At 39.6% G+C, this 15,736-nt stretch overlaps 1 pseudogene across 1 annotated transcript in view; it reads right to left on the bottom strand.

Annotated features, from left to right (window-relative positions):
- Window positions 1-1,028: 1,028 nt before the first annotated feature.
- Window positions 1,029-15,736, bottom strand: part of LOC145720265 (uncharacterized) — a 92,042-nt pseudogene continuing 77,334 nt past the window's right edge. Inside the window, exons 4-6 of the transcript XR_014143152.1 lie at window positions 14,454-14,580; window positions 14,035-14,096; window positions 1,029-3,734 (exon numbers count right to left, since the gene is read on the bottom strand). The product of XR_014143152.1 is annotated as an uncharacterized LOC145720265 (transcript). The remainder of the gene's footprint in view (window positions 3,735-14,034; window positions 14,097-14,453; window positions 14,581-15,736) is intronic.

The raw sequence follows: 15,736 nt of genomic DNA, 5'->3' as shown, positions 1-15,736 counted from the left end.
GAAAGCAAGGAATCAAGTGGATATTTGTAGAACCATGTTCATCGTAGCATTATTCCTAATAGCTCAAAGGTGGAAGCACTGAAATGTCCATTGACAGATGAATGGATTTTTTTTTTAAATGTGGTATATACATACAATAGAATATTATTTAGCCTTAAAAAGGAAAGAAATTTTGATACATGCTACAATATATATGAACCTGGACATTATGCCAAATGAAAGAAGCCAGACACAAAAGGACAAATACTGGATAATTCACTACTATGAGATACCTAGAGTAGCCAAATTCACAGAGACAGCAAGTGGAATGGTGTCTGAGGCAAGGGGCTGCATAGGGAGGGTAATAGGTTATTTGAGGGTACAGAGTTTGTTTGGGAAGATGAAAAAGTTCTGCAGGTGGTTGGTGATGATGGTTATACAACAATGTGAATGTACTTAACGCCTCTATACTGTAGACTTAAGAATGGCTAAAATGGTACATGTTATATGTATTTTACCACAGTAAAAAATTAAGAGATTTTTAAAACTTAAAATCTTTACAAAATTAATTAAAATGAAATTAAACTTAAAAGTAAAATGAATTCCTCAGGCCCCGTATCTATGTGCCAAGTGTGCTATTTCTGCTTCTTCTGATCATCCTTCCGACTGCAAGTACCCATCTGTGGCCTTTTGGCTGGTTCATCACCATTACCTTGGATGAGCATCCTTTCTTCTAATTCTCTTCCTCTAGCCCACCAGCTACCTCCTACATCCTGCAGACCACACCTGCCAGCTATTAATTAATGCTCTGCCCTTCCCCCAACTTCCTCTGGCTCCTGTGTTTTCGTACATCACCTCCTGCTGCTCTAGGCTCAATCTCTGTGCAGTTGGACATGTGGGTATTTGTACCTACTGACCTGGGTAAGCAAGAAACACATGAAATGGATGTTTCCTCTTTGCAGATGATCCTGGAATAGGAGAACCTTTGGGTGGCACATCCATGTCCATTTATTCTTATCAGCGTTGCAACAAATGTTTTGTGGCTTAGGATTTCAAAGAAAGGGAGTTTTATTAACTTATCAGGTGAACTAGCATTACAATAGCTTGTGAAGAGTTTGCAACTGTTTGGGTTTAAAGGACAGACAACATGAAACACTTAATGAAAAACTTCCACAAAACTTCGGCTATTTCCAGCAGTTTAGCATGTGAGAATCACTTTTATATGATGACACCCCTGAAAATAAAAACCGTTTTTACTTAAAGCAGTTCTTCTAGTTGCTGTTTTTTTTTTTATTTTTATTTTTTAAAGATTTTATTTATTTATTTGACAGAGAGAGACACAGCGAGAGAGGGAACACAAGCAGGGGGAGTGGGAGAGGGAGAAGCAGGCTTCCCACCGAGCAGGGAGCCCTATGCGGGGCTCGATCCCAGGACTCTGGGATCGTGACCTGAGCCAAAGGCAGAAGCTCAACGACTGAGCCACCCAGGCGCCCCTAGTTGCTGTTTTAAATGTTATCCCAGGAACAGAGACGCTATTCAGTAAAATGCAACTGCAGCCTTCTCAACGATAAGGTTCACTAATTGGTATGTTTTTTGGTGATGATATTTTTATTTGTGAATGTATAGTGATAGCCATAAAAGTGATTGTCGATAGTATTACTATAATTTACTTTCTAATAGAATGATTTTTATTTTTACGTGTTAGCGCTGCAATATTTCTGAAAATATTAGAATTTATTCTGGTCTCTATAGCAATACCAGTAAACTATATTCTCAGCAATATTTTTCAATGTTTCAGATTATTAACAAAATCATCTGTGTTTTAAAATGAAGGCTTTAAAATATACCCTTAATAATACCATTAAAATGTTCATAAAATAAAAAAAATAAACATAGATCAATAGTTCAGGTCTTTAAAACTGGTATAATGATGATATAAACATCTTTCTCTAAAAAGGAAAATTTTTATTTCTACCAGAATAGAGCCCTTCTTTGATTAGAACTGTGATTCCCAAATTGTGAGCTGAAGCATCTTGGGATGACTCCAGAGGTAGCGTGGGCCATTATGTTTTGGAGGGACACAGTTGGACACCCCATAAGCTGCTGCTATTAAGTTGTTTAGACCTAACTACTTAATAAAGGCAATTTTTAGGTGTTTGTTTGGCCTCAGGGCAGCAGAAATCAGGGAAATTTGGGAATCTCTAGATTAGAAAGATGAGTGGACACAAAGTATAAGATGAGTGACAAGTACTTATTTAGTATAACCCTGTTGTTCTATACACGAGAACACTGAGGTACAGCATGGTTAAAATCTGAAATCTGGTGAAGCCGAAACACTCGGCTTCCTGGCTCTCTTGCCGGGGCTGTAAGTCAAAAGATCTGATGAACTTGAAGTCTGTTGAGGCTTCCATGCTTATGCTGCTCCCCTGACTCCCTGCTTTCTTGCCTGTAGATCCAAGCCTTGAAGCCCCAGCTTGACCATCTACCAGCTGAGTAGCTCAGGCCAAGTTCCTTACCCTCTGTGAACTGTAGCTTCCTCATTTGCAAAATAAGTGGGATGATGATAATTGCTAATAACAGGTAAAACGGAGTCACTTCTAGAATCAGTAGAAACGATGCGTTTGAAAAAAGACTTGTAAACTGCCAACCGCTTTAGAAATTGTTGGTTTTCATTAAACAGTATTTAAACATTTATGTTCCAAGCACTGGAGAGAAAAAAAGAAACTCAAAATCACCTCTATGTTTGAGAGGCTTAGCTCTCATGGAGGGGAGAAATAAAAATGATTATAATAAAAATTGATAAATGTTACAGTGGAGGTAATGACCAAGTATAACGCAAGTAGGGAAGAAGGTCCTCCTGTGGGGGTCGGGAAGACCTGGCAGAAGGAGCAGGGCTCCAGGTCTGATGCGGAGGGTGAGCACGCGATGGATGGGGGAGGGAGAGTAGGCCACAGAGTGGGAACAGCCTGGACCAACGAGAGAGGTGAAGGATTAGACTGCCTTCTGGATGGCTTGGCAATCCACAGGGCGAGAGGAAGAAGAACAGGAAACAAGAGATGAAACATTCCAGATGGGAGATTAACTGTGTGTACTGGATCTTGGTCGTTCCGGGCCTTGTATTCCTTCCAAAGGAGTGGACATTTCCCTGAAAACCTGGTGCAGTGTGCAGCTCCTCCTCCCGACCTCCATCTCAGAAGGAGGCTCTGTAAATCTCCCCGGTTTTAAAGCTGACAGCAATACCTTAAGTTATCGGAATGTGGGTTTCATTTTCTTCGCAGCCATTTAATTCTGTCACACATAGTGTCACTAAGTGAATGTCATCTTCCTGTCTGTCAAATTCACTAAGACGTTAAGGACGCTTTGGTGACAATGCCGGCCCTCACTGAAGCCGACCCGGAGGTGCACCTGCAACCTTCCTCACAGAGCGCCGGCGGAAAAAGGATCTTACTATGGAATTCGTGATCAAGGGGACCTCAGCTTCTGGGTCGGTTCCCTCACAATGTGTCAGGCAGGTAGCTTCATGATCTGTATGTCTCAGGACCACATTGTGACAAGCAGTGGCATCATCACAACCCAGAATGGAGACGGGAGTCATGTTTTGGGGCGCTCTCTTTGCTGAACATACAGAAGGCCCTGGGGTCCCACTTGTGGAACAGACTGACCTTTGAGTAGTCTGGCTCTTCCCTCCGGAAGCAAACGGGCTCTGCGGAAGTCCCTGCCGACCCGGTCAAGCCTTCCGGAAGCAGATGCTCCTCCTGCCGACAGAGCGTCAGAGCGTCAGAGCGTCAACGGTAGCGGAGCTGCGTGTCCGGCGCGCATGCGTCATTCACCTCATGGCCTCTCCTCGTGTGGGCGTTTTATCGTCTCACGAGGCCAACAGAAAGCCCAGTACAGTACGACAAGATATTTTGAGACATAGAAAAATCATATTCCTATAGCTTTTATTACAGTTGTGCTTTATTATTAGTTGTAGTTAATCTCCTACTCTACTAATGTAGAAGTTAAACCTTTATTACAGGTATGTGTGTATAGGAAAAAAAAACATGGTGTATATGAGGTTCAGTACTATCCACGGTTTCAGGCATTCCCTCCTGGCTTCCAGAGCCTGTCAAGACAGAGGGCTCCACCGACTTTTTAAAGGGATGCTGTCTTGTTTTCTGTCTTGATCATTCACATTTGTTGCTTCCTCTCGGCGTGGCCCATTTGCTTTGGCGAGGAGTGACTAAACCATGGGTGGATTCAGGTCTCCAAATCCCGGGAAGGAGGCAGGCTTCAAACCGAACAGAGAGGTGGCTGGTGTTCCCCTAGTTGAAAGCACCCCACAGCAAAGCATGTGGGGTACATGGCACCACGCTCCCTCTACGCTGCTGTCAGACCTGATCAGTAAGCCTCTGTGCCTCGACTCTGGGAACTGGGCTGCTCGGCCTCCTGGATTAAGGACTCTTTGATTAGGGAGCTGCTGCCATAGTTTAATCATTATTTACTCACTGTTTATTATTATTATATGCCAGGTGTCGCATTAAATATGTTAATCCTCATAACTGACCTTTGCATTAAGTTCTCTTATCACCTTTCAATTTAGTTAGACTATTATCACCGTTTTAGAGATAAAGAAACTGAAGCTTGTAGAAGCTAAATAGTTTCTCCCAAGTCAAGTAGGCTGTAAGCAGGAGAGCGGGGATTTAAACTCAGGTCTGACTGACTCCAAAGCTGCAGGCCCTCACTGGAGGGATGGGAGCAAGAGGACAGGTTCTGCAGGAAGATTCCAGTGTTCTGACACTCCTGTATGTGTCCAATGTCACTGTGGGTGTGTTTGTCTCTCTTGATCCAGGATATATCAGTGCTGAGTGGTTTTAAAACTCCTAACTGAAACAGTCAGAATAGACACAGAATTTATCTCAACCCAGTAACTTGACCTACATTCCCTCATGTCGTCATTGATACTTGAATGATTAGCAGGTACTTTCACATTCATGATTGCACTTGCTTCTCTAGAACTGAAATAGGTTAATGGGCTTCCTGAAACCAACACAGAGATTTAGAAAAGTTAGGTGCATACGACATAAGACAATGTCCATTGATGATACTTATGCGCTGAAAGTTCTTGGTCAAACCCACGTCAAATTCTTCTCTGACCAACTTAGAACTCTCTATGGCTTCGATGAACCTAAGTCCGCTGTTCAGGGGTGTGTTGGAGCTGGTTTATACTGGCTCATGAGAACCAGCCGTGCACACCCCTTCCAAACTCTACATTCGGTGAAGTCATATCAAATGGCCATGATAGAAGTATTTATACCTGTCTCTTAGCTTCCTAGGGTTGCCTTAGCAAAGTACCACAAAGTACCATAATTGAGTTAACTATTACTATGTTACATATTAGTTATTATGTAACATTATTTTCTTAACCAATGTAATGATGTAACTATTTACTATTATAACGATAATATCAATGATATACATGTACTGTATTCTCTTATAGTTCTGGAGGCCAGAAGTCAAGGTGCCAACAGGCCTATGCTTCCTCTGACATTCTGGGTAGAATCTTCCTTGCCTCTTCCTAGCTTCTGGTGGTGGCCATCAATCCTTGGCATTCCTTGGCTTGTAGGTACATCCCTCCAATCTCCACTTGTGGGCCCTGACATTCTCCCTGTGTGTCTCTTTGTGTCTCTTCTTCTTATAAGGCCATCAGTAATATTGGATTAAGTGCACACCCGGCTCCAGTATGACTTAATCTTAACTAATTGCATCTAGAATGACCCTATTTCCAAATAAGTTCGCATTTGGAGGTACTGTGGGTTATGACTTGAACATATATTTTTGGGGGGCGCAATTCAACCCATAACACCATGGAAATCAGAAAAAATGCTACAAATCGGGGCTTTTTTTTTTTTTTTTTTGAGTTGGTTTCCAGCATATCAGTGTATTGGTCTGTCATGTGATATCAGGAGCGGGCCACTCACCTCAAATTTCACTTTTCCATGGGTGTTTTCATCAGAAATGTCCTCATACTCCAAATAGACTATATTACCCTCTCTAGCAGAGTAAGAATTAAAGGTACAAGCATGCTAGTTGGGATTTACCAGCCATTTCTTAACCCTTTAAAAATTTCTTATATGTATTTCCATTATAAAAAAATTGAAAAATACAGAAAAGTAGAAAGAGAAGTTAAAAATAAATCATTCATAGCTTCATCATCCAAAAAGAGCTATCATTAATTCTTGATATATTTTCAAAATATTTTTGGAACTTTTTTTTGTTATTCATATTTCTCTTTTTGTGCCTAACCTGTTTGAATGCTTTGCCCTCTCTTCCACATGCTTTTTATTTGATAAATTTTAAAGATGTATGAGTAATAATACCTGAAGATGGCGTTCCAGTTATAAAAATCACACTATAAGGTTGTCACCCCCAATCCCAATCCTCTGGAAGAAGTGGATTCTTCCAGACATTTTAAAATGCATTTTTATGCATACATTTCTTGTTCATATACGTAATATAGTTTTTTTCACAGACATAAACCATGGCACACTATGTACTTTATCCCACAGCTTACTTCTCCCCTCCCCTCTACATTGTCTGTCCTTAAGGATTTCTTTTATGTCAGATTTCACTTGTTCCCTTTGATTGCTGCAATATATTTTTACTCTATAGACATGCCATAATTTATTCACCTAATGCTGATTTTTAGGTTGTTTTCAGTCGTTCATGATTATAACCAAGAAGCAAGGAAAATCCTTGTACATACCTCTTTGTGCACATATACAAGTGGTTTTTTTCTTATGTAACACATTTTTAAAATTAAAATTCAATTAATTAACATATAGTGTATTATTGGTTTCAGAGGTAGAGGTCAGTGATTCATCAGTCTTATATAATACCCAGTGCTCATTATATCATCACATGCCCTCCTTAATGCCCATAACAGACTCTTAATCATAGGAAATACACTGAAGGTTGATGAGGGGGATGGGGTAACTGGGTGATGAACATGTACAAGTATTTCTTTAGGATAGATAACAAGAAGGAAAATTTCTGAGTTGAAGAATATTTAAAATTTTAATAACATGCCAACTTTCCATGAAAACAATACCAATACACCCTCCCACCAACAGTGTAGTCCATTTCTCCACGTTCTAACCCATATGGGATATTCTATTCTTCTAAAAGCTCGTCTAGGCCACTAGAAACATGACCACAGCCTCTGCCAGCTGGAGGGATTAATAGTTCTCTGATTTGAACCAAGCCTTTCCCTCCCTTGATACAGACAAGTGAGAGTTAACTATTATTATTTTACATATTCAGTAGTTATTTACCATGTCGTATTATTTTCTTAGCCCATATAATAATGGAACTAATTGAAATGATAAAGATAACATCAACACTACTAATGATTAACTATTAAATAATTGAAGAAATAAAAATCACAAGCCAGAGGCTCTACATGGGACTCTATATTTGTTTATCTAAATTTCAAAAAAATCCAAATTTGTCTTTTCTGAATTTCCTAGGTTGTGTCCAATTTCTCTGAATAACAACCTTATCCTTTAGCTCCATCTGTATGTTCTTTGATTGTAGGTTCAAATTCCCAGGTGGTCATCGTACCAGAAGCCACTCCTCCCTTGGCAGGAGCTTATTAATTAGGTTAAAGCACAGTCCCAATAAGACTCATTTTACTATGTTTCATTTAAGTAGTAAGGCTTCTCTCTTGTGATATCCTTCTGTTTAATGTCAAGAAATAGAGACCTTCTTGTCAAAATTTATTAAGATGTTTACATCTGCACTGTAATTTTTAACCTCCAAACTTGAGAGGATTGTCTGGAGACATGACACATGTTTTTGTAAGAAACTGTACCAGCTTATGAAATGCATGATTGATATTTTTCTCTGAAGGTATAAATGGTGACACCAAATACGTTTTCTTTTCTTCTTTGTTTTCCAAAAATTATAAAACTGAGAACAGCTTTTGTTTTTTGGGATGCCTGTTGTGATTGGTTATCTTATTTTTGCAAACAATTAATAAACAATTTATAATAATGTACATTTGGAGGCTGGCTAGCCCCAAATCTGCGGGATAGGCCAGGGCTAGAGACCCAGGTAGTCTGCTGCCAGAATTTCCTCTTTTTTCAGGGTGGTTGGTCTTTTTTCTAGTAAGGCCTTCAACTTATTAGATGAGGCCCATCCACATTATGGGTCTGCTTTATTCAAAGTTTTCTGAATTAAATGTTAATCTCATCTGAAAAATAGCTTTGCAGAAACATCTAGAATAATCTTTGACCAAATATCTGGTTACCATGGCCTAGTCAAATTGGACACATAAAATTAACCATCAGAGATGGCTTCACTGGTGGAAAATAATGCTAATTCTACACCAAGTTTCTTCAAGACGGTAGAAGAGGAGAGAAGATGTCCTAATTCATTTTAGAAGAATAACACTGCCCTGACGCCAAAACTAGAACAAGGCTTTACAGAAAAAGAAACCTACAGACCAATATCCCTCATGAACACAAACACAATAATACTATACAGAATATTAGCAAGTAAAATTCAGCAATTAATAAAAGGAATAATATATCATGACCAAATAGTGTTTATCCTGGGAATGTAAGGCCAGTTTGACATCTGAAAATCAAGCAATATGATTCACCATAACAAGGAACTGAAGAAGAAAAACCACATGATCGTTTCAATAGATGCAAAACATCATTTGACAAAATTCACTCATTTATGATAAAAATTCTTAGAAGACAATGAATGGACTAGAAGATCGTCAAGCTGATAAAGGCATCTATAAAAAATCCTTAGCTAACATCATATTTGATGGTGAAAGACTGAATGCTTTCCCCTAGTATCACAGGAACAAATCAAGAATGTCTACTCTCATCACTTCTATTGAACAATATACTGAGGGCCTTAGCTATTGCAAAAAGGCAAGAAAAATAAAGCACAGGGGCGCCTGGGTGGTTCAGTCCGTTAAGCAACTCAGGGTCCTGGGATCCAGCCCTGTATCAGGCTCCCTGCTCAGTGAGGGGCCTGCTTCTCCCTCTCCTACTCCCCCTGCTTGTGCTTTCTGTCTCTCTCTGTCAAATAAATAAAATCTTTTTTAAAAAAAGAAAAATAAAGCATATATGCTGGAAAATAAAAAATAAAATTGTTTCTATTTGCAGGTGACACGGTTGTCCATGTAAAAAAAAAATCCAAAAAACCTTTAAAAACCTACGGGAAATAATAAATGAGTTAAGCAAAGTCACAGGATGCAATGTTAACATACAAAAACCAATAATATTTTTATATACTAGCAACAAACAATTGGATATTAAAGTTTTTTAAAGTACCATTTACAATATCACCAAAACCATGAGATATTTAAGTATGATTCTAACAAAATATGTGCAAGATCCATATGCTGAAACTATAAAACATATGAAGGAAGCAAAGAAAACCTAAATAAATGGTGAGATACATAATTTCAAGGGGAGGGAAAGGGATAAAGAGGGAAAGGAAGAGGGAAGAGAGAGGGGGATTACAAAGAATTGGTTTATGCAATTGTGAGGGCTGGCTAAGCAAGTGCCAACCCCATGGGGATGGCAGTCAAGATGGAAGGTCGCAGGCTGGGACTAGAAAGGCATGGGTCAAAACTATTGTCCATAGGCAGAATTTCTTTTTTATTAATTTGAAGACTCAATATTGTTAAGAGTCAATTTTTTTAAACTTATCTATAGATTCAACACAATCCCAGTCAAAATCCCAGCAAATTTTTTTTTGTAGAAATCAACGTTTTCTAAAATTTTTATGGAAAGTGTAAGAACAAGAATGGTTAAAGCAAATTTGAAAAGGAAGAGAACATTGGAGAACTTAACACTGTCTGATTTCAAGATTTATTGTAAAGCTTCATGAATCACGACAGTGTGGTATTGGCATAAAGATCAACAAATGCATCAATGGAACAAAACAGAGTCCATGAATAGACCATACATAAATGGGCAGCGGATTTTCAACAAAGGCAATTCAATGGAGAAAGCATAGACTTTTTAACAAATGGTGCTGGAACATTTGGATATCAATATCCAAAAAAACAGAAACAAAACCAAAACCCTTGATCCATACTTCATACCACACACAAAAATAATCCTCAAAATTGATCACAGATCTCCATGTAAAACCTAAAACTCTAAAACTTTCAGAAGAAATGTGAGAAAAGCCTTGTAACCTCAATTAGATTTCTTAGAGATGACACTAACAGATTGGTCCATAAAATAGAAATTTAAAAAATAGGACTTTATCAAAATTTTAAAGTTCTGCATTTTGAAAGACACTCTAAAGAAAATAAAAAGAGATATAAAGGCTGTAAGAATATTTGCAAAACATATATCCGATAAAGGATTTGCAATGAATTTATAAAGAACTCTCAAAACTTGGGTGCCTGGGTGGCTCAGATGGTTAAGTGTCTGCCTTCGGCTCAGGTCATGATCTCGAGGTCCTGGGATCGAGTCCCGCCTCGGGCTCCCCACTCAGCAGGGAGCCTGCTTCTCCCTCTGCCTCTTTGTCTCTCATGAATAAATAAATAAAATCTTTAAAAAAATATCAAAACTCAATAATAAGAAGCCAAATAAGTCCATGATATATATATCCATGAAAATGGGCAAGACATTTTAAAAATTTATTTTATTTTTTAAAGATTTATTCGTTTATTTGAGAGAAAGAGAGAGAGCATGCAAGTGTGCACACAGAGGCAGAGGGGGAAACAGACTCCCCACTGAGCAGGGAGCCCGGTGCCAGGCTTGATCCCAGGATGCTGGGATCATGACAGGAGCCAAAGGCAGACGCTTAACCAAGTGAGCCATTCAGGTGCCCCTGAGCAAAACATTTGAACAGACACTTCATTAAAGAAGAGTTATGGGGCACCTGCGTGGCTTGGTCAGTTGAGCATCTGACTCTCGGTTTGGGCTCAGGTCATGGTCTTGGGGTCCTGAGATTGGCTGCGCATCAGGCTCTGCGCTCAGCGCAGAGTCTGCTTGAGATTCTTTCCCCCTCCCCACCAGCCCCCCCGTCCCCGCTTGTGTGCTCTCTCTCTCTCTCTCAAAAAAAAAAAAAAGTAAATAAAATCTTTAAAAACAGGTTATGAATGGCAAATAAACACATGAAAAAATGCTTATCATCTTTAGTCATTGGGGCAATGCAATTTAAAGTGATAATGAGGAACCAGTATACACATTTAGAGTGGGGGGGAAAAGGACACCACCAGGTGCTGTCAAACGCAATGGTGGGAATACAAAATGGTACAGACACTTTGGAAACAGTTTGGTAATTTCTTATAAAGTTAAATACTTTTAAATATGGCATACCAAACCCACTCCTTTGTATTTACCTAAAAGAAATGAAAGTGAAGTTTCACCCAAAAACCTGTATGCAAATGGTGATAGCAGTTTTGTGTCTATTTGCCCCAAACTGGAAACACCACAAATCTCCTTTGGCTGATGAATCCATGAACAAATTGCCATACACCTATGTACTGGTATACTACTTGGCAATAAAAAAATCTACTGATATACACAACAACATGGTTGACTCTTAAATGCATTTTACTGAGTCTCAAAAGGCTACATAATATATGATTTAACTTTTATCACTGCTGTGAACTGAATGGGTGTGTCTCCCACTCTCAGATTTATATGTTGAAGGCCTAACCCCAAATGCAATGGCATTTGCAAGTGGGGCCTTTGAGAGGAAATCAGGTTTAAATGAGGTCATAAAGGTGGGGCCCCCCCAATATGGGATTAGTGTCTTTACAAGAAGAGGAACAGAGACCAGAACTCTCTCCTCCATGTGAGGACACAGTAAGAAGGTGGACATCTGCAGGCCAGGAAGCAGGCTCTCACCAGGAACAAAATTTGCTGGCACCTTGATTCTGGACTTCCCAGCCTCCAGAACTATGAGAAATAAATGTCTGTTGCTGAAACCACCCAGTCCATAATAATTTGTTATAGCAACCAGAGCAGACTAACACAATCACGGTCTCAGAAAAGCAAAACCATAGGAACAGAAAATGATAAGTGGTTGTCAGGGCATCAGGTTGGAGCAGTTGTTTACAAAGGAGCATGAGGGAATATTTTGGGCAGGATGGATCTGTTCTCTATCTTGATTTTGGTGGTGGATACATCACTACATATGCTTGTCAAAACTTCTGGAAATGTACACTAAAAAGGGTGAATTGTACTATGTGCCAATTTTATCTCAATACACCTGATTCCTAAAAATGTTTTATGGATGACAGCAAGATATGGAGTCAAAGCCTGAAAAAAAAAAATAAGAGAAAGAATGAAATGATTTAGATGGAAATGGGCAAAGCCAAAAGATCTAGGCCAAATCATCAGAAATGCTGAAAGTAGACAGAAGTAGAAAAAGCTAGTTTCTGGTGAGAAGCCTTTCAGGAGAAAAAGGTTGAGGGCTTTCTGTGGCCTACAGGTTCAAAATGTACACATACTCTGAGTACAGAGTACATAATACACAATACTGTTTGTTTTCATAATAGCTAAAAACTTCAGGCAGCCTTAGGCAGAACTCACTAGAAATATAGTGTTCTCTACATTAGCAAGGAAGTGTTGCTTAGTCCTTGACATACATAAAGAAAGACAGCGAAAAGTAGCATAATAAAATTAAAAATAATTAAAATATCCAAGTAATGTAAAATAGAACATAAAACAGAATACAGAGAAAAAGACACCATTATCGAAATGCAATCTAAATCTAAAATAAATTATTCTACTATATAAATATACATGTTTCTTGTAGAAAAGGAGAAAAAAAAGGCCCATTTTCAAAATTTAAAAATTCTGACAAAGTAAATGTAAGTTAAAATAATAGATACTATTTTAAGTCAATGAAGCTAACAAGATGGCAAGAATGTGAGTCACAGGGAATTCACAATCAATTTTGATAGAGTGAAAAGCGGTTCAGCTACTTTATAAAGCAATTTGGCAGGATCACGTGAAGCTGAAAATAGATGTACTCCCAAGACCTGGCAACTTCGATCACAGTAAATGCCTTAGAGAAATTCATGCACCTGTTTAAGAATGTACATAACAAGACGGTTTGTAGGAGCAAAATATTTAAAACGGAGTAAATATTCCTTACCAGATTAGATAATTAAATGTGTCATTATCATATAATGCAATGGTATATAGAAGTTAAAATGAATTATTTAGAACTACACGTATTGTGCTTGATAAATCTCAAAAACAGGATGCAGAGTAGTGAGAAAAGCCAATTACAGAATGATACATACAGTATGACACCATCATCTGAAAAACATATAATACACATTTATATGTATATACACACACAGACACATACATACTTTGCAGAAGGTATGTGTGTGTATGTGTGTCTGAGTGTGTGTGTACGTGTGTGTATTTCCCTGCAGAGGAGAAAGAGCTACATAAAGGGCATCTCTATTCGTAAATTTTTTTTTTCCTGTAGTTTTTTTTCTCTTAGAATGAAGGAAAGAAAGAGGGAAGAGAGAAGGGAAGGAGGAAGGAAGGATACTAGGATGTTTAAAAAATTGCTCTGTATACTTTTTTTTTCATGCTTGAAGTATCTTTTACCAGAAAGGAATACTTAGCCCTTGCAAACAATTCAGAAAACACATAAAAGTGTAAAAAAAAAGGTAATCCTAAAGAAAAATAATCTGAACTTTTTGCTGTATATTCTTCCAGACTGTGCCATACTTTAAATAGCCTGCATGTCATATACATAATTTTTGTAGCCTTTTTGAAGAGGCCAAAATTTCTGAAAAATGTTCTTCTGATTCATGAAATGAATAATGAGGCCTGTTCTTTCTCTGAGTCTTTGGGGCGTCTGCCTCTCCTTGATTCCACTATATTTTCTCATCGTTTCATATTCCCGTTTGCAAATAGATTATGGGGCTTGTCCTTCGCCCATTCTCTCCACTTGGGGGCTACCAATCAATCTCAGATCTACAGCTGAACGGAGGACGACCCACACCGTTCCCAAACCAAGTCTCCCTGTCCCACAGGCATTCATGCAGGGTACCTTTACCGTCTGAAACGAGAAGTCTTCCAACCGCACCGTCTGATTTTCTGACGCCCTTAATGTGTGTAATTCATGAAAAACTACAATCCCCATAGGGCTCTGCTTCTGGGTGTCCTCCCCCGCCCCCGGCCTCTACCCCTGCGCCTGCGCCTTCTGAGCGCGGACCACAACTCCCAGGATGCATCATGATGCTGCCCCCGCAGCCCTACTTCCGGCCCGGGCGTTTCCTGGGTAACAGTGGCTCGGCCAGTCTGGGAAGTTTAAGGTGGGAGGGGCTTGTGGGCCGCCTGGAGAGCTTTGGGAGTAGCTTATTTTATCCTGTCACAAAAAGGCAGCAGGTCTATAGCAGAGATACAGCTGCCCGATTTTTTATGATGGGTCCAGACTTGCTTTTCTGAACCGGGAGATGGTTCTTTGCACCTCACTTCAGGCGGAACCAGCACCGGTGGTTCGCGGCTTGCTCTTGTTTATTGTCTTTCGGCCCCTTCTGGAATGTAAGCTCCACCAGGCTGGGGTTTTTGTCTGTGTTGTTCACTGATGTCTCCTCGGCACCTAGAACAGTACCCAGCACGCAGTAGGCTCTCAATACATATGAATGCCTGGATGAAGTATTAAGATGAACGCCCAGGAAAATATTTGTGGAATGAGGGATGACTACTTCATCCTGAGGTATTCCTGAACAGTCTCAGTAGGAGCCAGGTAGAAGGGTAGATTGTAGGAAAGAAGGGAGGAATTTTAGTTTGATACGTTGGAGGTAGAAGTAGTGAAGAAGCAGCTTAGGAAGACTTGAATGAACATTCCCTGCACCCCCCCCCCCCCACAGCTTTGTAGCTTTGGACAGGTTCTCTAATCTCTCCGAGCCTCCGTTTCTTCATCTATAAACCGAGAATAATAATATTTAATACACAGGGTTGTTCCAATTACAAAGAGCTGATGTATAAAATAGGTTCAGCCTAGGGCCTGGCATGTAATGAGCATTTATTGAGAGGTGGCTGTTGTCATTCTGATCATTATTCAGTATCAAAGTGGGGACATTAATAAGAATCATTGAAGTAGGGGCGCCTGGGTGGCTCAATGGGTTAAGCGACTGCCTTCAGCTCAGGTCATGATCCCGGGGTCCTGCATCGGGCTCCCTGATCAGCGGGGAGCATGCTTCTCCCTCTCCTTCTCCCCCTGCTGGTGCTCCCTCTTTCTCATGCTAGATCTCCCTCTCTCTCAAATAAATAAATAAATAAATAAATAAATAAATAAATAAAAATCTTTTAAAAAAAGAATAATTGAAGTAGACTAAAAGTAAAATTATTGGAATTGAAAAGATAAAAGACGTGGGAGGTTAGGATGCAAAAGTCGGAATTGATATTAATACACAAGTTTGGGCTCCGCAAGCCAAGGTCTTTTTATTCAGATGCAAAAACAGAATGAAAATCTCTCAGCAGATGCAGCCCAGAAAACAGATTGACAGCAAACCTTTCGATTTGCCCCAAGCTGCCATTTTATTTTATTTTTTTAAAGATTTTACTTATTTGAGAGAGAGAGCATGAGCAGGGGGAGAGGATGAGCAGAGGAAGAGGATGAGCAGGGGGAGAGGAAGAAGCAGACTCCCCACTGAGCAAGGAGCCCAATGCTGGGCTCGATCCCAGGGCCCTGAGATCATGACCTGAGCCAAAGGCAGAGGTTTAACTGACTGAGCGACGCAGGTGCCCCCCCC

The sequence above is a fragment of the Leptonychotes weddellii genome, chromosome 2, assembly GCF_054177405.1.
Source record: "Leptonychotes weddellii isolate Sample4059 chromosome 2, ASM5417740v2, whole genome shotgun sequence".
NCBI lineage: Eukaryota > Metazoa > Chordata > Mammalia > Carnivora > Phocidae > Leptonychotes > Leptonychotes weddellii.
The sequence above is the reverse complement of the archived record's forward strand: the minus strand, read 5'-3'. Positions and strand labels throughout refer to the sequence as shown.